Source organism: Bos mutus, chromosome 28, assembly GCF_027580195.1.
Source record: "Bos mutus isolate GX-2022 chromosome 28, NWIPB_WYAK_1.1, whole genome shotgun sequence".
Lineage (NCBI taxonomy): Eukaryota > Metazoa > Chordata > Mammalia > Artiodactyla > Bovidae > Bos > Bos mutus.
This window is the reverse complement of record NC_091644.1, coordinates 40,761,484-40,787,038: the sequence shown is the minus strand read 5'-3', so window position 1 is coordinate 40,787,038 and position 25,555 is coordinate 40,761,484. Positions and strand designations below refer to the sequence as shown.

The 25,555-nt window shown below is 41.4% G+C and overlaps 1 protein-coding gene across 1 annotated transcript in view; it reads left to right on the top strand.

Annotated features, from left to right (window-relative positions):
* DISC1 (DISC1 scaffold protein) overlaps window positions 1-11,336 on the top strand; it is a 430,157-nt gene extending 418,821 nt beyond the window's left edge. Inside the window, exon 14 of the mRNA XM_070364536.1 lies at window positions 1,916-11,336. The gene's annotated coding sequence lies outside the window, so the exon portion shown is untranslated. The remainder of the gene's footprint in view (window positions 1-1,915) is intronic.
* The last annotated feature ends 14,219 nt before the right edge of the window (window positions 11,337-25,555 follow it).

Genomic DNA, 25,555 nt, shown 5'->3' with positions numbered 1-25,555 from the left:
GAGATGCTCTGCAGACACACCGCTCTCCTTTGGCATGTTTGGGAAGATTCCTATGCCATCATTTCTGCTGGAAAGCAATGGTGCAATCAGCATATTAGCCTTTGAGAGTGCTTCAAGTAAGAAAACCCTCCTGATTCCGTCTCACCCCAAACTCCCCAAGTTTAATGGATCATAGTTTTTAAATTTAAATTCTATTAATATTCCATCAGTCAACTGCATTCTCTAGGGGTGTCATGATCCATATGCTGGTTTATATCACTTATGTATGCATTAGAGATGAAACTCAAAACCTTTGCTATGCTGTGTTGTCCTTAGCTGCTCAGTCATGTCTGACTCTGCGATCCCATGGACTGCAGCCCACCACGCTCCTCTGTCCATGGGGATTCTCCAGGCGAGAATACTGGAGTGGGTTGCCATGCTCTCCTCCATGGGATTTTCCCAACCCAGGGATTGAATCCAGGTTTTGACGGGGTCCAGCCCCGGCTGATCCAGGGTATTCGAAGCGGGGACAGCGTCGGCGAGCATCAGGATACAATAGCTTCAATTAAATATTAATTAGAGATATAAAGAGTAATAGAATGAGGATAGCTCAGTAGGAAAATTCAGTGGAGAAAAGAGGCTGAGTAGCTTGGTTTACACGGGAGACCAATAAAACTTCAAGACAAGAAGCTTGCACCACTTACGTAGGCCGCAGGCATCCTTCCGTTTTCCCGAAGGAGAGGAGACACTGAGGCCTCCCCAGTCGGATCTTAGAAGCCCAGGCATAATTAGTAAGCTTGGTGGGTTCCGCGCTCCAGATGGAGACTCAGCCAGAGTTTGAGAGGGAGAAAGACATGGGGAGACCAGTATTTTGAGGAACTGATCCCAATTCTTTATTTTCCGGGGTCTGTTTTTATACACTAAGATGTTATACAAAAGTCACGTGGGGACAGCAGTCCTGACTTTTATTAAAGTCAGGTACTTCATACAAATGTATACAGAGGTCTTAGGGGTGTTACATCATCTTCTGGCCAGGGGGCCTGCTGACAATTTATGACCTTCTCCTTGTGACAGTGGTCAGTCAACCAGAACACTTATTTCTCCAAGGGTGATTATTCTTAAAACAGATGCCACCCAAATAAAGTTACATTCCTATAGGGTGAGGGTGTAGTGGGTTTTAGTTAAGGAAAGAATTTACTTAGCCTAAGGTCTGACGTGATTTATATCAAAATTTAATACTTATTTCTTCTATATATTCATTAATGTGTGTAAGGGCAGGGGATGTGGAGACTTAGCAACAAACATTGGCTCAACAAATGAAAAACCCTTCACCAATACAATTTCTAATCAGCCCACTATACTTATACCAATGGTTTTCTAACTTTTCTAAGGAACCTGTTTTTAGAAGGTTTAAAGCATCTCATGCCTCTCACGGTTGGGAGGCTGTGGGCAATCACATGGGGCCGGACAAGCCTGTCAGGCAGGCTAGAGAACCTTCAGAGGAGTTTGTATGTTAAAACACTCTTGTCATGCCCAGGAATTATTACTAACTGGAGCTCTAAGTTAACTCCTTCTCCAAAAGAGGTGGTGGGGGACAGCCCCCCGTAAAGTCAGAGGTGTAGGTGAGAGCACAAAGTAGTAAAGTAGGCAGGCTCTGGTTATGGGGGTAGATGCTCGAGGATTTCCAGGGGGACTCCTGAGGCTCGATCTCGCCTTTGAGTATGTCGAGCCTCCTTCCTCATGACCTTTGCCACGGGCGGAGTGCCTCACGCTGGCCCCCAACAAGGTTTCCCACATTGCAGGCAGATTCTTTACTGACTGAGCTACCAGTAAAGCCCCAAACTTTTGCAGTGTTGAGTTAGTAAGGACTGGCCACAGTTCGTAAGTGTAATTGACTAACTGGTGTTTTTATATTTCTGTCTCTTGATGCTCACAGGAGGAGTGACGCTCCTGTCTTCATTCAGATCCATGGACAGTTGACAATCTTTGTCATTTCCTGAAGTCACACTGCCATTACCAAAGGCAGCTGGTGCTTTGCTCAGCCTTCCATGCTGTGCAGTGCTTCCGTCAGGAGATGGCCCTGCTTAAGCCAGCAGGTGGCTGTGGTCCAGGGAACAAGCAAAAGCACAGCATATGAATTTTCTGATTGTTTTTTCTAAAATTTTCTGGTGAGCACTTAAAAATATATACTATGCATATTTTAGTAATTATATAATTAGTTTGTTCTAGGAATGCTTTTCAGTGTTTTTCAATGATGGAGCAAATTCCTGAATTATTTATCATGTCTAAGCAATATTATGTACTAGTCACATGGCACATGGAATTCCTCAGTCCTTGAATTAATTCCAGTGAAGCAAAACTTGTAGAGTCAGAATTGTCTCTAATGAATCCCTACTTTGAGAAGTGTCATCTTAAAAAACCCCACAAGACATTTTGGGAGTCACCTAACGCAAGTATTTTATATTACTCAGGTACCATCATGAATAATTCTGTGAGGTTATGATGTAGCTGAAAATTCTGGAAGCTAATGACTATCTGAGTGTGCCCCAAATAAGTGTTCTCCAGTGCCCCAGTGGGCAGCATATCCATCTCCTTGTTGAGATGCCAGATCAAGGTGGGTGAATGATGCTTTAACCACCTGCTGCAGCTCATCCCTAGCCTGTGCTGGTGTCAGAGGCAACCAGGAAGCCTGCACAAGGCCAGGGTGTTTCTTCTGCCCACACGACCTTCTCACACCCCTCTTCAGCCACTGTGATCCCCAAAAACCCAGGGCTGTGTATCCGAAACCATAATATAGGACAGTTTCTGTCAGGGCAACATAAGAGGAGATTAGAACTTGAATTTAAAAGCCACAAAGCAATAACAATAAAAAAGCTAAGCTTTTATGGAGACAGTCAGGACCACAAGCACAAGTGCAGGTGGAAAATGATGACTTTGGGTCTGATTCCATGGCACCATGCAAGAGAATCAATGATGAATCACGTGGTAGTCTGCACTGAGCTGCTGGCACCTGAACGCCAGCCATTTGTCTTCCACCAGCCTGAGCCGTGGCATGTTCTCAGTCAGTGACATTCCCGGCTCCTTCTAACTTCTTGAAATTTCAACATCAAATGATCTTCCTCAAATCAGATGAACATGTAATATTAGAAACGATTCGCCCTGTGTAGTAGGGGTGGATTCCCCAGCACAGGAGCATGAAAATGCTCACGTGTGTGTTGGGACTGTTCCCACACCTTTGCAATCATTATCATCTTAATTCTTACTCCAACCTTAGGGGGCAGGTGTTTGTAGTTGATGGAACTGCACCTCGGGAGACTGATGAACATTACCCACAGCACAGAGCAGGTGAATAGGGGACCAGAAGCAACAGTTAGACCCCCGAAGACAGGTAGACCACTCTTACCTGTGTTCTTACTAAAGTGCTTTCAATGTCTTTGGGGGACTATTTGTTCCCCTAGAGCTTATTTGTTCCCTTGAGAACAGGTGGTCATCTTGGAACTCCTGCTTAAGAATCAGAGAACTGAGCCTAGGGAAACCCTGGCTCCTCACACCCTGAGTTGAGCCTCGCTGCACTGTGACCATGAAGTCTAGGCTCAGACAGGCTTCAAGGACCTGCCACCCACCACTGTCCTAATCCACCATTCATTCCCCATCCCCTGTAAAGTCATGCCAGGAACAACCACCTACTCCCCGACAACAGGCAGATTTTCTTGAAAACGTCCATCTAATCGGTGTTTTTCAGAAAACATTAGAGAAAGCAGCTTTACACTCACTGTTTAATGGCTTACATTAAGAAGTAACTTGATGCTCTAATTTTGAATACCCTCATCTTATCTAATCTTTGAATTTTGTCATGTAATTTATTACTTCATGAAATTTACTTTTTATGTGTTAAACTAAAAATGTTACCCAAGTCATTGGTGCACCTTTAACAATTTTTTTTTCTTTTTTTTTTTATCTTCTGGAGTATGGAGGATAGAAAAATGTAACAGCTTTACTCGTCTCATCTTTCTGTTATAGGATGAGTCATGTACTTACATTGCACAAAATGTTTGTAATAAAGCAATGCTTTAAAAGTGTGTATATGCTTACTTTCAGATATTAACCAGTCATAAAATGATAGAATTTTCTATTCCAGACCCTTTGAAGCAATTGAAAATAACATTACTATTAAATGGGGAACAGGACAGAGTGTCCACTAACAACACTGAAATATTTTACTGGAGGTACTGGCTTAGGCCAGAAAAATAAATGAGAGTTACAATCTGGAAAGAAAGAGATACAACATTAATAGTGACAGGTGATGTCATTGTTAGCCAGACAATCTAAGAGAATTAACGAACACAAAACTTACTTACACAAATAACAACACAATCAGCTTACCAAAATCAATATGCTTTACATATACAAATAATAATCAGAACATAAAGTATAAGAAAAGACCTACTTTCAATAGCAACAAGAAAAGAAAACAGCTAGGAACAAATATAAATAAGAAACATATAAGCCTTGTCTGAAGGAAATTTTAAGATGAAGAACACAAGAGGAGAATTGAATACAGAGAATGACGTTAACTTTTGGGTAGAAAGTCATCATAAATTATCAGACCTCTGTAAATAAATTCTTAAATATTACCTGATCCCAACAGAGTCACAAATGTATAGATATTCTCAGCAACCATTCTCTGCTTCATCCTTCCTAGAAATTCTTCATTCAGGTGCTTAAATTACAAATGTACTCACACATGAGCGGAGTTGCCATATGCATTTATACTGTTAAAGCAGTTAAACGAGGAATCCATTAGCCTGGGGGAGCTCCAGTGCCCTGGCACCTATACCAGCAAGCCCACATCTAAGCCTGTAAATGCTTCAAGGTTATGAAATTGAGGCCTGAGGACGACCAGTCACAAACAGCCAATTAGGCTTTGAACTATAGCCAATCAGTCCTTCCCTTGCTTCCACATTTTCTCTGTGAAACTTTTTCTTCCTCCTGTCAGTGGTGTCTCCCAATTACTTCTGGTTTGGCACTGATTCAGATTGATTTTTGCTCAAAAAAAAAAAAAAATCTTAAAAAGTTTAAAATGCCTCAGTATATTTTTTAACAGCCCTATTGTTTGTAAGAGAGAAAATTGGAAACAAGCTAAATTTTCATCCATAGCAAACTTTTTAAATAAATTATGGCACAGCCACACTACGGAATGCTTTGAAGTTGCTAAAAGGTCTTTCTATACATGCCTACTTGCGTCTGCAGAAATATCCCTGCAAAGGGGCCCACTTAACTTGGGGAAGAGGGTTGGAAGGAGATTTACTTTTTCTGTGTCCTGTTCTTTTAAAAATTTGTACCAAGTGCTTCTGCTTTTTATTCAAAAAATCAATTCTTTAAGAAAAAAGCCATGATCACGGAGACTGGAAGTGGGGCCTTGGGTAGGACAGGGCACTTGGGCCCAGGCCCCCAGCACTGCCTCAGAATTTACCCCCTTGTAAGCACCCACTGTGTACCCAGCACCATACTGGGGAGTGTGCCACATACTGGTGATAAAAAGACAACTGTCAGATGTTATGATCAAATGATCTGAAGGAAGTAACTAATAATATTTATAATTACAAATATTATGTTATAAAATATAAATATTACCATTTTAAAGACAAGGGATGAATTTTGTTTTGACACTTGAACAATGATGTCAGGTGGTAGAGTACCAAAAACTCAGTCCCTTCTGTAATTCCAGTTCTGGTCCTGGGTTAGGGAGTTGGGCAAAGCCTCCTTCCTCGGAACACAAGATCGAAGAGATCTAAGAGAGCTATAGTTGGCTGTGAAGTCAGAGTGCGGCTGGGGGATGGAGTTACATCTCTTCCCCATTGCTTCTTAGGAGTTACTTCTGCAATCAGTGTTTTATTCAAATAGGTAGGCCTTTAAAGGGGAGAAGGCGATGGCACCCCACTCCAGCACTCTTGCCTGGAAAATCCCATGGACAGAGGAGCCTGGTGGGCTGCAGTCCGTGGGGTCGCTAAGAGTCGGACACGACTGAGCGACTTCCCTTTCACTTTGCACTTTCATGCATTGGAGAAGGAAATGGCAACCCACTCCAGCGTTCTTGCCTGGAGAATCCCAGGGACGGGGGAGCCTGGTGGGCTGCCGTCTATGGGGTCGCCCAGAGTCGGACACGACTGAAGTGACTTAGCAGCAGCAGCAGCATGCCTTGAAAGGGACCTACCACATTTACTTTCACACTGGAGAAAGGAGGTTCTGACAGACACCAGAGTGAAGAACAGTCCAGAAAATATCTCTTCTCATTATTAAAATAACACATAAGAACTGATTGATTTTACTCTTCTGTTTTCAAGAGTTTGAAGCATCTATTGGAAACAGCTCAAGTGCATGACAGGAATTTGATCTCTTCCCATTGTCTATTTATTCACTCCAGAAATATTTATTGAATTCTTATTATAAAAATTGTTCTTTCTATGTTGAAAAGCAGAAACATTACTTTGCCAACAAAGGTTCGTCTAGTCAAGGCTATGGTTTTTCCAGTGGTCATGGATGGATGTGAGAGTTGGACTGTGAAGAAAGCTGAGCACCAAGGAATTGATGCTTTTGAACTGTGGTGTTGGAGAAGACTTGAGAGTCCCTTGGACTGTAAGGAGATCCAACCAGTCCATTCTAAAGGAGATCAGCCCTGGATGTTCTTTGGAAGGAATGATGCTAAAGCTGAAACTCCAGTACTTTGGCCACCTGATGCGAAGAGTTGACTCATTGGAAAAGACCCTGATGCTGGGAGGAATTGGGGCAGGAGGAGAAGGGGACGGCAGAGAATGAGATGGCTGGATGGCATCACTGACTCGATGGACATGAGTCTGAGTGAACTCTGGGAGTTGGTGATGGACAGGGAAGCCTGGCGTGCTGCGGTTCATGGGGTCGCAAAGAGTCAGACATGACTGAGCAACTGAACTGAACTGAACTGATGATGGATAAATTTTTGACTATTTATAAATTTATAGAGGTTAAAATCTTAGTGAAAATCATTCAGCCAGTAATGAAAATATGCGTTGTTTCTCAGAACTCTTGGTTTTACATCTACATGATAAATTGTAAGACAATGCACACACAGAAAGACACCCAATAGCAGTTAAGTTCATATTAAGCAATAGTCACTCATTATTTTGTTTCCTATATTATTTTATTTATAAGAACAACATTAAAAATTGTTTTAAAAGATTCATGTATAATCTTCATTTTTCTATTCATCTACACAAAAATATATTTTCATTAAATTGCAGCTAGTATATTTTTTATTCTGCTTTTTATGTTTAAGATGATGGTATTTTCCATTTTGCTACATAATCATTGTAATCTTTGTATTTGTTGCTGCATAATGTTCTATCAAGTTGATCTGCTGTAACTTAGATATTCCTATGTCCATCCATCTGTCCTAAGTCACTTCAGTTTTCTCTGGCTCTTTGTGACTCTCAGGCTCCTCATGTCCATTTTGCCTGGGATTCTCCAGGCAAAAATACTGGGATGGGTTGCCATGCCCTCCTTCAGGGGATCTTCCTGACCCAGGGAAAGAACCAGTGTCTCTTAGGTGCCCTGCACCAGCAGGTGGGTTCTTTACCACTAGCACTACCTGGGAAATCCCTATTTCTGTGTCAGTTCAGTTCAGTTCAGTTGCTCAGTCGTGTCCGACTCTTTGTGACCCCATGCACTGCAGCACTCCAGGCCTCCCTGTCCATCAGCAATTCCCGGGGCTTACTTAAACTCATGTCCATCGAGTCGGTGATGCCATCTCATTCTCTGTCATCCCATTGTCCTCCTGCCTTCAGTCCTTCCCAGCATGAGGATTTTTTTCAAATGAGTCAGCTCTTCATATCAGGTGGCCAAAGTATCGGGGCTTCAGCTTCAGAATCAGTCCTTCCAATGAATATTCAGGACTGATTTCCTTTAGGATGGACTGGCTGGATCTCCTTGCAGGCCAACGGTCTCTCAACAGTCTTTTCCAACACCACAGTTCAAAAGCATCAATTCTTCAGTGCTCAGCTTTCTTTATAGTCCAACTCTCACATCCATACATGACTGCTGGAAAAACCATAGTTTGGACTAGACAGACCTTTGTCGGCAAAGTAATGTCTCTGCTTTTTAATATGTTGTCTAGGTTGGTCATAGCTTTTCTTCCAAGGAGCAAGCCTCTTTTAATTTCATGACTGCCATGATTTTGGGGCCCAAGAAAATAGTCTGTCACCGTTTCCACTGTTTTCCCATATATTTGCCATGAAGTGATGGGACCAGGTGCCATGATCTTAGTTTTCTGAATGTTGAGCTTTAAGCCAACTTTTTCACTCTCCTCTTTCACTTTCATCAAGAGGCTCTTTAGTTCTTCTTCTCTTTCTGCCATAAGGGTGGTAGCATCTGCATATCTGAGGTTATTGATATTTCTCCTAGCAATCTTGATTCCAGCTTGTGCTTCATCAACCCAGCGTTTCTCATGATGTACTCTGCATGTAAGTTAAAGAAGCAGGGTGACAATATATAGCTTTGACATACTCTTTTCCCTATTTGGAACCAGTCTGTTGTTTTAAGTCCAGTTCTAACTGTTGCTTCTTGACCTGCATACAGGTTTCTCAGTAGGCAGGTCAGGTGGTCTGATATTCCATCTCTTTCAGAACTTTCCACAATTTATTGTGATCCACACATTCAAAGGCTTTAGCATAGTCAATAAGCAGAAGTAGATGTTTTTCTGGAACTCTCTTGCTTTTTCTATGATCCAAAGGATGTTGGCAATTTGATCTCTGGTTCCTCTGCCTTTTCTAAATCCAGCTTGAACATCTGGACATTCATTGTTCATGTACTATTGAAGCTTGGTTTGGAGAATTGTGAGCATCAGTTTGCTTGCATGTGAGATGCATGCAATTGTGTGGTGGTTTGAGCACTCTTTGGCATTGCCTTTCTTTGGGATTGGAATGAAAACTGACCTTTTCCAGTCCTGTGTCCACTGCCGAGTTTTCCAAATTTGCTGGCATATTGAGTGCAGTACTTTCACAGCATCATCTTTCAGGATTTGAAATAGCTCAACTGGAATTCCATCACCTCCACTAGGTTTGTTCGTAGTAATGCTTCGAAGTAAGGCCCACTTGACTTTGAATTCCAGGATGTCTGGCTCTAGGTGAGTGATCACACCATCGTGATTATCTGGGTCGTGAAGATCTTTTTTGTATAGTTCTTCTGTATTCTTGCCACCTCTTCTTAGTATCCTCTGCTTCTGTTAGGCCCATACCATTTCTGTCATTTATTGTGCCCATCTTTGCATGAAATGTTCCCTTGGTATCTCTAATTTTCTTGATGAGATCTCTAATCTTTCCCATTTTATTATTTTCCTCTATTTCTTTCCTATGTCATTCAGTTCACTTCAGTTCAGTCAGTCATGTCCGACTCTTTGCGACCCCATGAATTGCAGCATGCCAGGCCTCCCTGTCTATCACCATCTCCTGGAGTTCACTCAAACTCACGTCCATCGAGTAAGTGATGCCATCCAGCCATCTCATCCTCTGTCGTCCCCTTTTCCTCTTGCCGCCAATCCTTCCCAGCATCAGAGTCTTTTCCAATGAGTCAACTCTTCTCATGAGGTGGCCAAAGTACTGGAGTTTCAGCTTTAGCATCATTCCTTCCAAAGAACACCGAGGTCTTATCTCCTTTAGAATAGACTGGTTGGATCTCCTTACAGTCCAAGGGACTCTTAAGAGTCTTCTCCAACACCACAGTTCAAAAGCATCAATTCCTTGGCGCTCAGCTTTCTTCACAGTCCAACTCTCGCATCCATACATGACCACTGGAAAAACCATAGCCTTGACTAGATGGACCTTTGATGGCAAAGTAATGTCTCTGCTTTTGAATATGCTATCTAGGTTGGTCATAACTTTTCTTCCAAGGACTAAGCGTCTTTTAATTTCATGGCTTGAATCACCATCTGCAGTGATTTTGGAGCCCACAAAAATAAAGTCAGCCACTGTTTCCACTGTTTCCCCATCTATCTGCCATGAAGTGATGGGACCAGATGCCATGATCTTCGTTTTCTGAATGTTGAGCTTAAAGCCAACTTTTTTCACTCTCCTCTTTTACTTTCATCAAGAGGCTTTTTAGTTCTTCACTTTCTGCCATAAGGGTGGTGTCATCTGCATATCTGAGTTTATTGATATTTCTCCCGGCAATCTTGATTCCAGCTTGTGATTCCTCCAGCCCAGTGTTTCTCATAATGTACTCTGCATATAAGTTACAGAAGCAGGGTGACAATATGCAGCCTTGATGTACTCCTTTTCCTATTTGGAACCAGTCTGTTCCAGTCTGAACCCTGTCCAGTTCTAACTGTTGCTTCCTGACCTGCATGTAGGTTTCTTGAGAGATATTAAATCTTTCCAATATTTTGCTGTTATAGACAAAGCTGCAACAATATTTTCATGCATATAGATTTTCCTTTCCTTTGAATTTTGTTCCTGGGAGGAATTCCCAGGAGTGAGAATTCTGGAGTAAAAGGTAAGGAAGAGTGACGCATTTGCAATGAAGCTTAAATTAGGGAACAAATTGACGACAGCAACCAGCTTGCAAGCAGTCCTTCCTCTGCTGAGGGGATTCCCGACCAGGTATTGATTGGTTTCATTGATTTTGTGGTGCTTCCTCTTGTCACGGATATATCCACAATTACCACAGCAGGCAAATCACAGCTGGGCAATTTCTGCCATTAAAACGAGCAGCTTCAACTCTGCAGCGGCATTTCACTGCCCTCCTCACCGATGCTGCCCTCTTGTAGGTCTGTGCTCTGCCTCTTGAAGGTCTGGATTCTCTCCAGGTAAGTGTGTGGGGTCCCACAAGCATCCAGGATTTAGAAGACCAAAGACCTGGACTGAAGTCATTTCCCACTTGCCAGTTGTCTTCTTGATCCTTTGTTTGAATATCTGCAAATTGAAATTGATAATAATAAACCCTTCCATTTGGCATGGTGGAAAGACAAAGAGATCAATATAAATGAAAGAACTGAAAGATAAATCAGCATATATAGGCTTTAAAATGAGGAAAATTTCTAGTATAGAAAGTGAACAGAATCAATTTAAGGGTGAATGCAACCCAGTCAAGACCACTGTGTATGCCCCAAAGGGAATAACTTGAGTTGTATGTGGGGTTTTCTATTTCTACTTGTTCTTTAACTCTGTATTTTAGTATTCTGATTTTAAAAATTTAATCTTATAGTTTTTATAGTATATTATACAATTATTAATATATTTGCTTATTACATTGTGTTAATAATGTAAATGTTTTTGCATAACATTTTACTTTGTGCATTGTTTATTATATAAATTTTGCTCTATTTTATTATTGATTAGTATTTCTTGGGATGTTCCTTGAAATCATCTTGGTTTCTCTGGAGAATCAGGTACATATACTTAAATAAAGAGATCCTTTCTTGTTCAATTAAAAAACGTGTTTCACATTTGTGGCTTTGTGTGCCCCTTCTCCCAACTCCCAGAGTGGTCTCAGATACTCAAGAGAACATGAAAGGTTGACATAGAAAGTGCTTTGGGGAACGTCTGTTTAATCTACTCAGTCCAGCCTAGCTGAGGGGTAAATAATCATAAACACTCATGGCTCCTTCTAAAGCATCCTCCCAACCTGCAGACTTGCATATGAACTAGAGCTTGGCTTTGAATGACCAGAGCCAAAACATTCCCCCTACCTGGCCCCCACACATTTCACATCCTTAGCCCCTGAGCAATGTAGGAATGCAGATTCCAGGCCCCTGTGAGTTACCCCAGCTCTTGGTCTCCTTCCAAAGGTGTATTTCAGTACCCTGTCCCTTGACGCTCCATCCTTTTTATCTCCACCCCACTTCAACCACCTACTTTCCTAACTTTTACTGATCCTTCCTTCTTAGGGCTTTGATGATTTCCATCTCTTTTTCTTACCTAATTTATTTGCTTTTCCTCTTTAGAGGGGAAAGGAAAAGTAGCAGTTCCTGATGACTTGAGAGCTCCAGGGTGAACTCTGGTTCGAAAGCACCCTCTTCGTTTATTAACCTTGAAGGGACTCTGGCTGGGCTCCGGCATTTATCTCGCCTTCACTGGGGACTCCTGCTCTCAGCAGGATAAAAGCATCTGTAACAACCACACAGCTGGAGATGCTGGGAATGGAGACTCTGCTTCCATAGGAGTCTTTGTAAATAGGAGCCCTGCACCAAGGCTTTCTTCATCGGGATGGAAGTGTCTGATGCTTTGTGTCCACCAGAGTTCCATTCTTTACAAGCAGAGTGAGTAAGAATTCCTTGACAGGAACATGAGGGGACCCAGAAAGACTTTGATAATCCCTGCTGTGGGCAAAGACACTGCTGAAGGGTGTTTTTAAAAATGAAGATGACAATAAAACATGCACTCTTACAAAAGATGGGAGAAAATAAGAAAGTAGTAATGAGGCCAGGGGGAGGCAAAAGATACGTTGTAACTCTGGGGGGAAAAAATAAACATGTAAAAGACTTTTGTGCAATGGCAGGTCCCACACAAAGCACAGGAAATCTCTAATTAATTATTTGTCACACAAGGAAAATCAGATGCATGCCCGGCACAAGCCAAGTGGGATCTTGCTAAGTGGAGTTTTGACTTTTAAGGACAAGTGTACATAGGCATCTCTTCTGGGCTTGAAGAGCTGGCAGTCACCAGAGAGACACTTAACCTCAAGGGGTTTGAAGTGAATTAAAGTGTCTGGATATTTTAAAAATATTTCATGTATTTGGCTGCTCTGGGTCTTAGTTGCAGCATGAGGAATCTTTAGTCACAGCATGCGAACTCTTAGTTGCGGCATGCGGTATCTTAGTTCCCTGACCAAGCATGGAAACTGAGTTCCCTGCATTGGGAGCGCAGAGTCTTAACCACTGGACTAGCAGGGAACTCCCCGTCTGGATATTTTGTGCTTGGAAGACCCTGAGCTCTTTCCTACTGTGAGGCCAATGAACCATGGTAGGTCTCAGATGTAAGGAAGATTCTAGACTACGAATTCACAGATAAAGGGTTTCTTTGGTTCTGTGTTTCTTTCCCATGAACAAGCAGTACTTGAGGTGCATGGAGTCAGGTCTGGACCTTGTCCTGGGAGGCTGTGCCCTGCTAGATGCCCGGAATGGAATTCTAAAAGCAGTCAGGAGACAGGCCAGTAGAAGACTGACCCAAAGCAAGTGTCCTCGGGGATGACACCAGCCCATCCACGTCGGGAATTGAGACTGACTCAGTTGGGGAGGTTGGGAACCAACATTGAATCATTTCCTTGCTCTCCCCACCCCAGCCCACCCCTTCTCCCTTTCTCTCTCTTGTTAAACCACTTTCTTGTTAAATCAGCTATTCATTGGTGATGGTTATGGCAAATCTGAAATCATAGCCACTAAGAAGATTGCAATAATTGCTCTCAAATTGCCTAGTTCTTATTTTTTCCCTTTGTTATATTATCAAGACACTATGACTCACTCTGCCATAATGCTTTTCCCTGAATCATAAAGATACGCCTCTCTCCCATAGAGGAAGTGAAGGATTTTCTTGAACTACTGAAAGACTTCCCCAATTAGGGGGAAAAAAATTCATAAAGGCACACAGAATGAAACCTTTTATCCCCAGACATTTCCAGAGGTAGACATGTGATTCCCACAAGTCAGCCTAGTGGCGTTGTTGGGATAAAAATTGTATTTTGGTTTTGAACCACGATGGGAAGTCGAATAGAACTGTCAAAATGGGCATGTTTCCTGGGCTCATCAGAAATAGTTACCTGTATGGACTGAAGGGCTAAAATATTCATTCATGCTGATGCAACTACCAGAGACCTGGGAAACTTGACCATGGAAGCATCTGGGATAAAGATTCAGTACTAGAAGTTATTGCTGCATCCTTGTGCTCTCAGATCCCATGCTCACTCTGTAGTCCCCAGGGGGTGACTCTTGTCTCCCCCACCTCATTAAAACTCTTTTTGTGTATGGCCTTCCAAATCCCATAGCGTTTTCTGTCTTCATTCCACTTGACATTTTGGTAGCAAAGTCCAGTGTTGAAACAAATCTATTCTTCATTGAATCTCTCTCTCCCCTCTGGGGTTCTAGGACTCTACACCCACCAAGGTCTCATCCTGCGTCAGTATTGCTGCTTGATTATTCCTTCTCCTGCTTCAAAGATTGATACCCTGAGCCTCTGTCCTCAGATCTCCTTTCTCACTGGGTAATTTCATCTGCTCCAACAATTTTAACATTATCTTTCTAGAGATCATTCCCAAAGTTATGAGACAATTGAAACTATTTATTGAGCACCCCCCATATGTTAAGTGGTTGTGGTTGTTGGCTCACTAAGTGTTGTTGTTGCATCTCTTTTGTGACCCCAAAGACTGTAGCCTGCCAGGCTTCTTTGTCCATGGGATCTCCCAGCAAGAATACTGGAGTGGGTTGCCATTTTTAGGTGCTGGGTCCCAGATTCCAAACTGTGTGTGGCTCCCGACCCAGGTATTGAACCCGGGTCTCCCACACTGCAGGTGCACTCTTTACTGTCTGAGCTACCAGGGAAGCTACATGTGGCTCAGTATTTTCCTATCATTCTCAGATTTTGTCTTCTTTTCAGAGCTTTAGATTCTGCTGGAGATTCCTGTCACTACACCATCCCAAATTCAACATGTCTAAAGCCAATTTCATTTTGTTTTTCCTTCTAAAAATCTGTCTATCATTCAGCTGTCTTTGACCATAGTTCCTGGCATATTTATCTTCTGGGAAACAAGACAAGAACCCTCACTATTACCTTATACTCCTTCTTCCTTATCCCAAATCCAAACAGGAAAGTCTTAATGCTTTTAGCATTTCAAGTTTTTATATCTCTCTTATTTTCTCTATTCACTATCTTTTCCAGTTTTTCATCACACTTGAACTATTGCTATAGGTTTCTAATTGGTTTCTTTGTCTTGCATGTCTCATAATTCAAATTCGTGGTCAAAGTTATCTTCCTAAACCAATGGTTAGATCAGGCTCAAAATCTTCATTTGTTGTTGCCCAGAAAATAAAATTTTTATTCAAGGGTGATCATTGTCTGTAACCAGACTATCCTTCCAAACCCATCTTAAGCAACCTCCTCCCAGTTACTCTGGGTTACTCACTATTCCTCAAATTCTCACCTGTTTCCATACCAGCCTTTGCTCATGGTTGTGCTCACAGCCTTGATTCTTGGGTTTCATGTATCTCACTTTATAATCATTTGTCCAGAGTGTGAGGGAAGAAAAGCAATGAAGCCCTGGGTTTGGGTTCTGAGCAAGTGAGTAAATATCATTATGATATCATTATGGAGGTAGAGAAGAGCTTGAGGAAGAGGGTGAGTGTGTGTGTGTGTGTGTGTTGCAAGAGGGGTGCAGGGAATGGAAATTGCCAGCCAGAATATTGAGTAGGCAGCATATATTTAAGCTGGACCAGGGAGTCATGTCCTGTTGTGTTGTCGCTAAATTGTGTCCGACTCTTTGTGACCCCATGGACTACAGCATGCCAGGCTTCCCTGTCCATCACCATCTTTCAGAGTTGGTGATGGTGCTTAAATGATGATGCCATATAGATAGTGCTTAAAGCCATAGAACCGTGTAGAACAAGTAGGAAGAGAGGAATACTTAAAAGAAAGAGAAGTGTAAGTGGAGAAAAGGAAAGAAAGTCACAGGAGATTATAAGAGTAAACAAAATCCTTGGGAGGAGTTTTAATGTGAAGAAGAGCAGAAACATGATTCCATATTCAGCAGAGAACTTCCAAGGGATTTGCATGAATAATCTTAATTATAACAACAACCCCACAGGTAGTTACTGTTATCCCTCTTCTACAGATAAGGAAACTTAAACTTATGGATCCCTACCTATAAGGAGGATATATTGGATTGCCTCAGTCCAAAATCTGAAAACAGCAATGTTACCAGGAGACAGAAACACATTGATTCCATTTTCATGTTGTCTTATGATTAAAATGCAGTGACTTTTAGCTAACGCACTGGCTGATTCGCTTCTCTTCTTACGGAGTCTTGCACAGTATTTAGGTGTCACTGAACTAATATATCAATGGCTTGTGATGCATGTTGCTGCTGTTGAGTCCCTAAGTCTTGTCCGACTCTTGCGACCACGTGGACTGTAACCCGCCAGGCTCCTCTGTCCATGGAATTTTCCAGGCAAGAATACTGATAGGTTGCCATTTCCTTCTCCAAGGGATTTTACCTGCTGAGGGACTGAACCTGTGTCTGCTGCATTACCCGGGGGATTCTTTACCACTGAGCCACTTGGGGAGCCCTTGTAATATATATGACCAGTCTATCTTAGGTAACCTTTGAAAATGGAGGAGCTGATGGGCACCCACTGTTTATTGGTAAACTGTTTAATTGGAACTTGGCAGCAGAGTTCATCTTCAATATGATTACAACTTACTCAAAGTTTATAATTAGGGTCTTCCTTCTTTCTACATCATTTTCTTTCTTTTTAGGAACTTCTGTTCCTCAAAGTACTTGGCTCTTTGATCTCTGGCACTCCAGATTTATGCATATATGATAGTCTAATCTGCCCTTCTTGAGACCAGTTTTGGTCCCCTACTCCTTCCCTTGGAAGCCTGGACACCCACACGACATGTGAATAAGGTAAATCCCTTCCCTGGGTCTTCTGCAATTGTAGTTTTTGTTCTGTCTACCTTCTGAAACATGGTCCACTGGAGAAAGGAATGGCAAACCACTTCAGCATTCTTGCCTTGAGAACCCCATGAATAGTATGAAAGGCAAAAAGATATGACAATAAAAGATGAACCCCCCAGGTCGGGAGGTGTCCAATATGCTACTGGAGAAGAGTGGAGAAATAGCTCCAGAAGGAATGAAGAAGCTGAGCCAAAGTGGAAAAGATGCCAGTCATAGATGCAACAGGTGGTGTAAGTAAAGTCCGATGCTGTAAAGAACAATATTGCATAGGAACCTGGAGTGTTAGGTCCATGAATCAAGGTAAAGTGGAAGTGGTCAAACAGGAGATGGCAAGAGTGAACATCACATTTTAGGAATTGGTGAACTAAAATGGACGGGAATGGGTGAATTTCATTCAGATGACCATTATATCTACTACTGTGAGCTAGAATCCCTTAGAAGGAATGGAGTAGCCCTCATAGTCAACAAAAGAGTCTGAAATGCAGTACTTGGGTGCAATCTCAAAGATGACAGAATGATCTCAGTTTGTTTTTAAGGCAAACCACTCAATATCAGAGTAATCCAGATCTATGCCCCAACCACTAATGCTGAAGAAAATGAAGTTGAATGGTTCTAATGAAGACCTATGAGACCTTTAAAGGACACCAATAAAAGGTGTCCTTTTCATCATAGGGGAGTCAAGAGATACCTTGAGTAACAGGCAAGTTTGGCCTTGGAGTACAAAATAAGAGGGCAAAGGCTAACAGAATTTTGCCAAGAGAATGCACTGATCATAGCAAACAACCCTTTTCCAACAACACGAGGGATGACTCTACACTTGAACATCACCAGATGGTCAATACTGAAATCAGATTGATTTTATTCTTTGCAACTGAAGATGAAGATGCTCTATACAGTCAACAAAACTGACCAGTAGCTGACTGTGGCTCAGATCATGAACTACTTACTTGAAATTCAGACTTAAATTGAAGAAAGTAGGGAAAACCACTAGGTCATTCAGTTATGGCCTAAATCAAATCCCTCGTGATTATACAGTGTAAGTGACAAATGGATTCAAGGGATTAGATCTGATAGAGTGCCTGAAGAACTATGGATGGAGGTTCATAACATTGTATAGAAAGCAGTGATCAAAACCATCCCAAAAGGAAAGAAGTACAAGAAGGCAAATAATTTTCTGAGGAGGCCTTACAAATAACTGAGAAAAGAAGAGAAATGAAAGGCAAAGAAGAAAAGGAAAGATATACCCATCTGAATGCAGAGCTCCGAAGAATAGAAAGGAGAGAAAAGAAAGCCTTCCTCAGTGATCAGTGCAAAGAAATAGAGGAAAACAATAGAATGGGAAACACTAGAGATCTCTTCTAGAAAATTGAAGATACCAAGGGAACATTTCATGCAAAGATGGGCACAGTGAAGGACAGAAACAGTATGAACCTAAAAGAAGCAGAAGATATTAAGTAGAGGTGGTAGAAATACACAGAAGAACCATACAAAAAAGATCTTCATGACCCAGATAAGCACAATGATGTGATCACTCACCTAGAGCCAGACATCCTGGAGTGTGAAGTTAAATGGGCCTTAGGAAGCATCACTACAGACAAAGCTAGTGGAGGTGATGGAATTCCAGCTGAGCTATTTCAAGTCCTAAAAGATGGTGTTGTTAAAGTGCTGCACTCAGTATGCCAGCAAATTTGGGAAACTCGGCAGTGGACACAGGACTGGAAAAGGTCACTTTTCATTCCAATCTCAAAGAAGGGCAATGCCAAAGAATGTTCAGACTACCACACAAATGCACTCACTTCACATGCTAGCAAGGTCATGTCAAAATCTTTCAAGCTAGGCTCAAAATTCTCCAAGCCGGGCTTCAACAGTACATAAATTGAGAACTTCCAGATGTTCAAATTGGATTTAGAAAAGGCAGAAGAACCAGAGATCAAATTGCTAACATCTGTTGAATCTTAGAAAAAGCAAGGGAATTTCAGAAAAACATCTGCTTCATTGACTAAGCTAAAGCCTTTAACTGTGTGGATCACAACAAACTGTTGAAAATTCTGAAAGAAATGGGAATACCAGACCACTTTACCTATCTCCTGAGAAACCTGTATCCAGATCAAGAAGTGGCAGTTAGAACTGGACATTGAAGAACAGACTGGTTCAAAATTGGGAAAAGAGTATGTTAAGGCTGTATATTGTCACCCTGCTTATCTAACATAAATGCAGAGGACATCATGAAAAATGCTGGGCTGGATGAAGCACAAGCTGGAATCAAGATTGCTAGGAGAAATATCAGTAATCTCAGATATGCATATGACACCACCCTAATGACAGAAAGCAAAGAGTAAATAAAGAGCCTTTTGATGAAGGTGAAAGGGAAGAGTGAAAAAGCTGGCTTAAAATTCAGCATTCAAAAAATGAAAACCATGGCATCCAGTCCCATCACTTCATGGCAAATAGTTGGGGAGGAAATGGAAACAGTGACAGACTTTATTTTCTTGGGCTCCAAAATCACTGTAGATGGTGACTACAGACATGCTATTAAAAGATGCTTGTTCCTTGGAAGAAAAGCTATGACAAACTTACACATCAAATTAAAAAGCAGAGACATCACTTTGCCAACAAAGGTCCGACTAGTCAAAGCTATGGTTTTTCCAGTAGTCATGTGGGGATGTGAGAGTTGGACCATAAAGAATGCTGAGCACTGAAGGACTGATGCTTTCAATATGTGGTGCTGGAGAAGACTCTTGAGAGTCCCTTAGACTGCAAGGAGATCAAATCAGTCAATACTAAAGGAAATCAGTTCATTGGAAGAACTGATGCTTAAGCTGAAACTCCATTGCTTTGGCCACGTGATGTGAAGAGCTGACTCCCTGGAAAGACCCTGATGCTGGGAAAGATTGAGGGCAGAAGGAGAAGAGGGCAACAGAAGATGAGATGGTTGCATGGCATCTTCAACTTAATGGACATGAGTTTGAGCAAATCAGGGGGATAGTGAAGGACAGGGAAGCCAGCCATGCTGCACTCCATGGGGTCACAAAGAGTTAGACACGGCTGGTTGACTAAACAACAACTTCCCCATGTGGAGTGCTAATTAGACTTTTGTCTGGTGTCATTGAATCACAGGACAATAGTCATGAAAAATACAAGAAGCAACTGGTCAAGTCAATTCTTCCCTGTTCCAGAGGTTTCAGAAGGAGAAAAAATAGAAATGGTAGTGGTAGGAGATATTTCTTTCTTTCCCTGATTAATAATCCTTATGTTCCCTAACATAGAAGGAAGATCTGAGCAGAATACTCCGAAGAATGATTAAGAATTAATGAAGTATATAACAACCAATAGACCAAAGCTTATTCATTCAAGGGACTAATGTTTAAAAGGTAGGCTTTCCATGAGATGATATTCTTACTTTAATGAGTCTAATTCCTCTTTTTGAATTGTCTTCAGATCCAATTTCTACACCTCACCTCCCTGGGCACACAAGCCTATGCACAATTGCCCTCGTCCAGAGAAGTGACATGAATTTGGCCACCATGCCCCAATTTCACAAGGGGTTATCTCCTTCCATTCAAATGATTGGAAGCAAGGTTGTCTGAGAAATCTAGTTCTTCCCTGGGTTACAGTGAAGAGATGAGAAGGAAGTGAGAATGGATGCTGGTTCCTGAAAACAACTAGCACGATTACTGCTCACATTTGTTACTTTAAGAAAACTGTTGTGGAAACTGAAGGGAAGAGCTGTGATCTGAATACAGGTTTACTGTAATCAGGACTTCCCTGATAGCTCAGTTGGTAAAGAATCTGCCTGCAGTGCAGGAGACCCCGGTTTGATTCCTGGGTGGAGAAGATCCCCTGGAGAAGGGATAGGCTACCCACTCCAGTATTCTTGGACTTCCTATGGCTCAGCTGCTAAAGAATCTGCCTGCAGTGTGGAAGACCTGGGTTTGATACCTGGGTTGGAAGATCCCTTGGAGAAGGGAACGGCTACCCACTCTAGTATTTTGGCCTGAAGAATTCCGTGGACTACAATCCATGGGGTCACAAAGAGTCAGACATGACTGAGCCACTTTCGCTTTCAATTTACCTTAACCTAAGCTCATACTCTTAACTGGTACAATGCACTTGGCTGTGTTTGACTGTGATTAACTTCAGGTTGTTTTCAAAGAACAATATATGCCTTCAAAAAAGAAGATCTGGCACATTTTAAGTTTTCTAAAACTGACTCTGAAGACAATTTCGAAACTGAAGTTTCAAAAATGTTTTGCATTATGACAGTAGCACTAGAAAAAAGTTAAAAAGCTTCCCAAAGAATCAAGACCATTTTGGTGGTTGTATAAATTATGAAATTTTCAATGACTCAAAATTCCTGCTAAAACATGGCATCTACCACCTCTGCTTGTTTTCCATTGGTGGGAGCACGTCACAGGGCCCAGGTCCAACGTCAGTAGAGTTTGAGCGATTCCCCCCTCATTGGAGGCACGAACATCCTATAACTGCTTGGCAATACGGCAGAGGGGAAAGTAAATGTTTGGAAAAAACAAAATAATCTACCATAGCTTATGAAAAAGGAAAAAGAGGACGGGGAAACAAACTAGACAAGGAGCCAACTTTATAACAACAAAGTTGGAAAGTAAAATGCATTTTCCAAGAGTCATAAAAGGAAATAGAAACATATTGGTCTGTTTATTAGATTCAGGGCAAGATTGAATGGAAAGACTTCTCTTAACTGAAAAGGAAAGAAATAATTTTGCAACTGAAAATACAGACATTTCCAGAGACTGCCCCCTTGGAAATCAAATAATTTGGACCTAATCATGTCGAACAACTGTGTTGCCACCACACACACTGGATCAGGGAAGAATATAGTTAAAATTGCTCAGATTAATGGAATATGTTAAAATCTGAAAAACCTAATAATTAAATCCTAAATTAGCCGAGAGTCACAAAGTAATCTTTAGAAAATTATAAAGGACTGGCACATAAAGGGGCTTCCCAGGTGGCTGAGTGGCAAAGAATCCACCTGCCAATGCAAGGGACGCAAGAGATGTGGGTTCGATCTCTGGATCAGGATGATCCCATGGAGAAGGAAATGGCAATGTACTCCACTATTCTTGCTTGGAAAACCCCATGGACAGAGGAGCCTGGTGGGCTACAGTCCATTGGGTTGCAAAGAATCAGACATTAACTTAGTGACTGAGCACACAGCACAGCATATAAACAGTGAAAAATATTGTGCATTATCATTTAATTATTTTTTCCTTTTTTGTTTTAGTGTTATGGATAAACTAACATAGTAAAAATTTATTTAATGTTTGTTCCCAGAAAAATATATAACAATAAAATAGTTCCAAGAATATATAATAATATATTATGACCAAGTGGGATCTATTCCAAGAATACAAGGATAATTAAATATCTTTAAATCCTTTAATGTAATTCAAAATACTACTGAATCACAGGGCAAGTCATATGATCTTTTCCATCGGTGCTGAAAAACCCTGGAAAAAAATAGAAGAAGTCAAGATACTTCCTAAACATAAAAAGTATACAAGTATACTATATCTTGTATATCTATCTCTATAGATCTCTATATCTATCTCAGCTCCCAAACTAGCATCTTATTTGATGAGGATACTCTGGCATCCTTGCTAAAATCAGGAATAGTAAAGTCACTACTACTTCTCATTGTCTTTGAAATATTGTTGTGGTTCAGTTGCTCAGTCGTGTCCGACTCTTTGCAACCCCATAGACTGTAGCATGTCAGGCTTCCCTGTCTACTGTTTCCCAGAGCTTGCTCAAACTCATGTGCATTGAATCAGTGATGCCATCTGACCATTTCATTCTCTGTCACCCCCTTCTCCTCCTGTCCTCAATCTTTCCCAGCATCAAGGCAAGCATCATTGCCCTGTAGCATGTGAGGTCTTAGTTCTCCGACCAGGGATGGAACCCATGTCCTTTGCACTGCAAGGCAGATTCATAACCACAGGGCCACCAGGGAAGTCCCTTTTGAAATATTAGTCAACAGTTTAACACACACATGCCTAATAGTCTCTACACAGAGAAATAGAACATAAAAGAGTAGAACACCTATTAGAAGATGAAAACAAAGATTTCATCTACAATATTGATGTGGCATAAAAAAATACTTAGCCATATCTGAACATGTGAATAAAACTTGGAAACACTCCTGAAAGCCATGAAGATAGAATCAGACACGTGGAAAAGCATATGTACTTTGGATAGAAAGACTCAGCATCACTGGTGCTCTGGGGGTGGTGACGTTGGTGGACACATTTCCTTTATGGCCCTTCATCAAGTCCTGTGACTTCACCTGTGCAAGTCTGCACATGTGTAAGTGTAGGGACAGGAATAATAAATGGGATCAATAGCTAAAAGTTATCCTGAATGCTAAATATGACTCTTCCTGAAGTCTAAAGAAGAAATTAACATTTTATAGAGGCACTCCCTGTATTGAAATCTGTCCTCTCTCTTTCCTTGGAAGGACAGCCACTCACTTCTATTTTAAGTAGTACAAACTACCTTATTCTTTTGGAAAAACCCACTGCTTTCTTGCAGGATTAGAATCCTACTGCCTTCTACCATCAGGGCAATAATGCACTCTACTCCCAAATTCTGAGCTAGTCAGCGAAGCTGCTGTGCTGGGAAGTGAGTAGAGACGGCAAACGCTCAATCCCTGGGTTGGGAAACACTTTTAAAAAATTATTGGGGTATAGTTGCTTTACAATGTTGTGTTAGTTTCTGCTGTAGAGCAAAGTGAGTCAACTATACATATACATATATTCTGTCTTTTTTGGATTTCCTTCCCATTTAGGTCACAGAGCAATGAGCAGAGCTCTCTTGTGCTATACAGTAGATTCTCATTAGTTGTCTATTTTATTCATAATATCAAGTGTATACACGTCAATCCTGATCTTCCAATCCATTCCATCCCTCCTTCCCCACTTGGTATCATGCACTTGTCCTCTATTTCTGCTTTGCAAATAAGTTCATCCATATAATTTTTTCTGGATTGAAGATGTGGTATATACATACAATGGAATATTGCTCAGCCATAAAAAGGAACGGGATTGTGCCATTTGCAGAGCTGTGGATGAACCTGGAGACTATCACATGACTAAAGTAAGTCAGAAAGAGAAAAACACTTCACCTCAAATCCAGCATTGCGTCCCGATGAGGTCTCTTATTTGCTGTGAGGTGGACATACACCTTGTTCTTCCTGGGACCCTCCAGTGGCCATCTGCTAGGTGAAACATACAGGCTTGCATCTCAGATTTCACAATTTAAATCAACAGAAAGGAAGAGATAGGTTTTCTTCAATGCCACATAATATCCAAAAGTTGCCTTGTCTACACTGGAGGTGATGTTCCAGCAGAGGAATATAGTTCCACCTTGTTCAGCCTCCTACTTTCAGACGCTGACAAATCTCTTCTGATGCACAAGAAACAGGATCCAGCGCGATGCCTTGTCTAACAACACAGCCATGGCCATCTACCTTCAGCGGCCAATCTTGGGCCACACACAAATAGGGCTAAACTTTGCAATGACCCTCGGCTGGACTAAGGTTTGACAGGAGAGAGTCCCTCACTTGCTTCAGTAAATGGACAATAACTAGCATAAAGATATATAATCTTTTATTCCTGGTAAGGGAGATACCTATTATATCAATATCCATATCATTTATATATGGACTTCCACGTAGGCTCAGTGGTAAAGAATCCACCTGTCAAGCAAGAGACCCAGGGTCAATCCCTGGGTTGGGAAGATCCCCTGGAGAAGGAAATGGCAACCCACTCCAGTATTCTTGCCGGGGAAATCCCATGGACAGAGGAGCCTGGTGGGCTACAGCAGTACATGGGGTCGCAAAAGAGTCAGACACCACTTAGCAACTAAACAACAACACCTCCTTTACCCTGAGTAAGGGACTTCTTGATCCTCCAGTTACAGATTCACCAAAATGTTTATACTACTTATTACTGGGTGGCAGGGGAAAATTTTTTTGTGTGTTTATTTTTGTTGATATTTTCCACTATGGAGTCTGCTTCTCTTGCACTTAAACATAAGTCTTTATAGGGTAAAATGAGGAATAACTAAGCTACAGAAATAAGAAATGCCTCACTGTGTGTAAAAATAGTTTCTGGGTAATCACAATCAAGGAATTTACACAGGCCAGTACATTAAGCAACATTCAACAATAAAATCCAAAGAATAAAAAAAAAAAAAAACATAGCTGTAATACCAGCCCTATATTTTAGGTTTTTTAGTTTCATAGTTATTTATTGAGCTCTGTGATATGCTAAGTGCACAGAGTCGGATACGACTGAAGCAACTTAGCAGCAGCAGCAGAGATATAAAAATAATTAAAATATAACCTTGAATTATGGCTACTGGTCTCTGTTCTTTTCTTTAGGTGGCCTCATATGAAAAAATATCTCCACACAATAAGACATTCCCTTCATACTTCATCAAATTCTGTAGTTGTGAATTAACAACATACAAGATGATCAAGTCAGCAGCCAGGGCTGCTGGAGTCTGGGTCTGACTTCTGTAGACCCTCCAACCTTGACAGCTCCACCCACATCATTGGGTAATAACACCCGACACTGGATGTCATTTCATGTTGAAAAGACTTTCTCCCTAGGGGCAAAACTTTGTCCTTTTCATTCAAGGTTGAATCTCCAGAACCTGATATGAAAACAATCAGTCCTTATAGAATAAAGAATGATTGCAAATTATACCCGGAGAAGGCAATGGCACCCCACTACCATACTCTTGCTTGGAAAATCCCATGGACAGAGGAGTCTGGTAGGCTGCAGTCCATGAGGTCACAAAGAGTCGGAAACGACTGAATGACTTCACTTTCACTTTTCACTTTCAT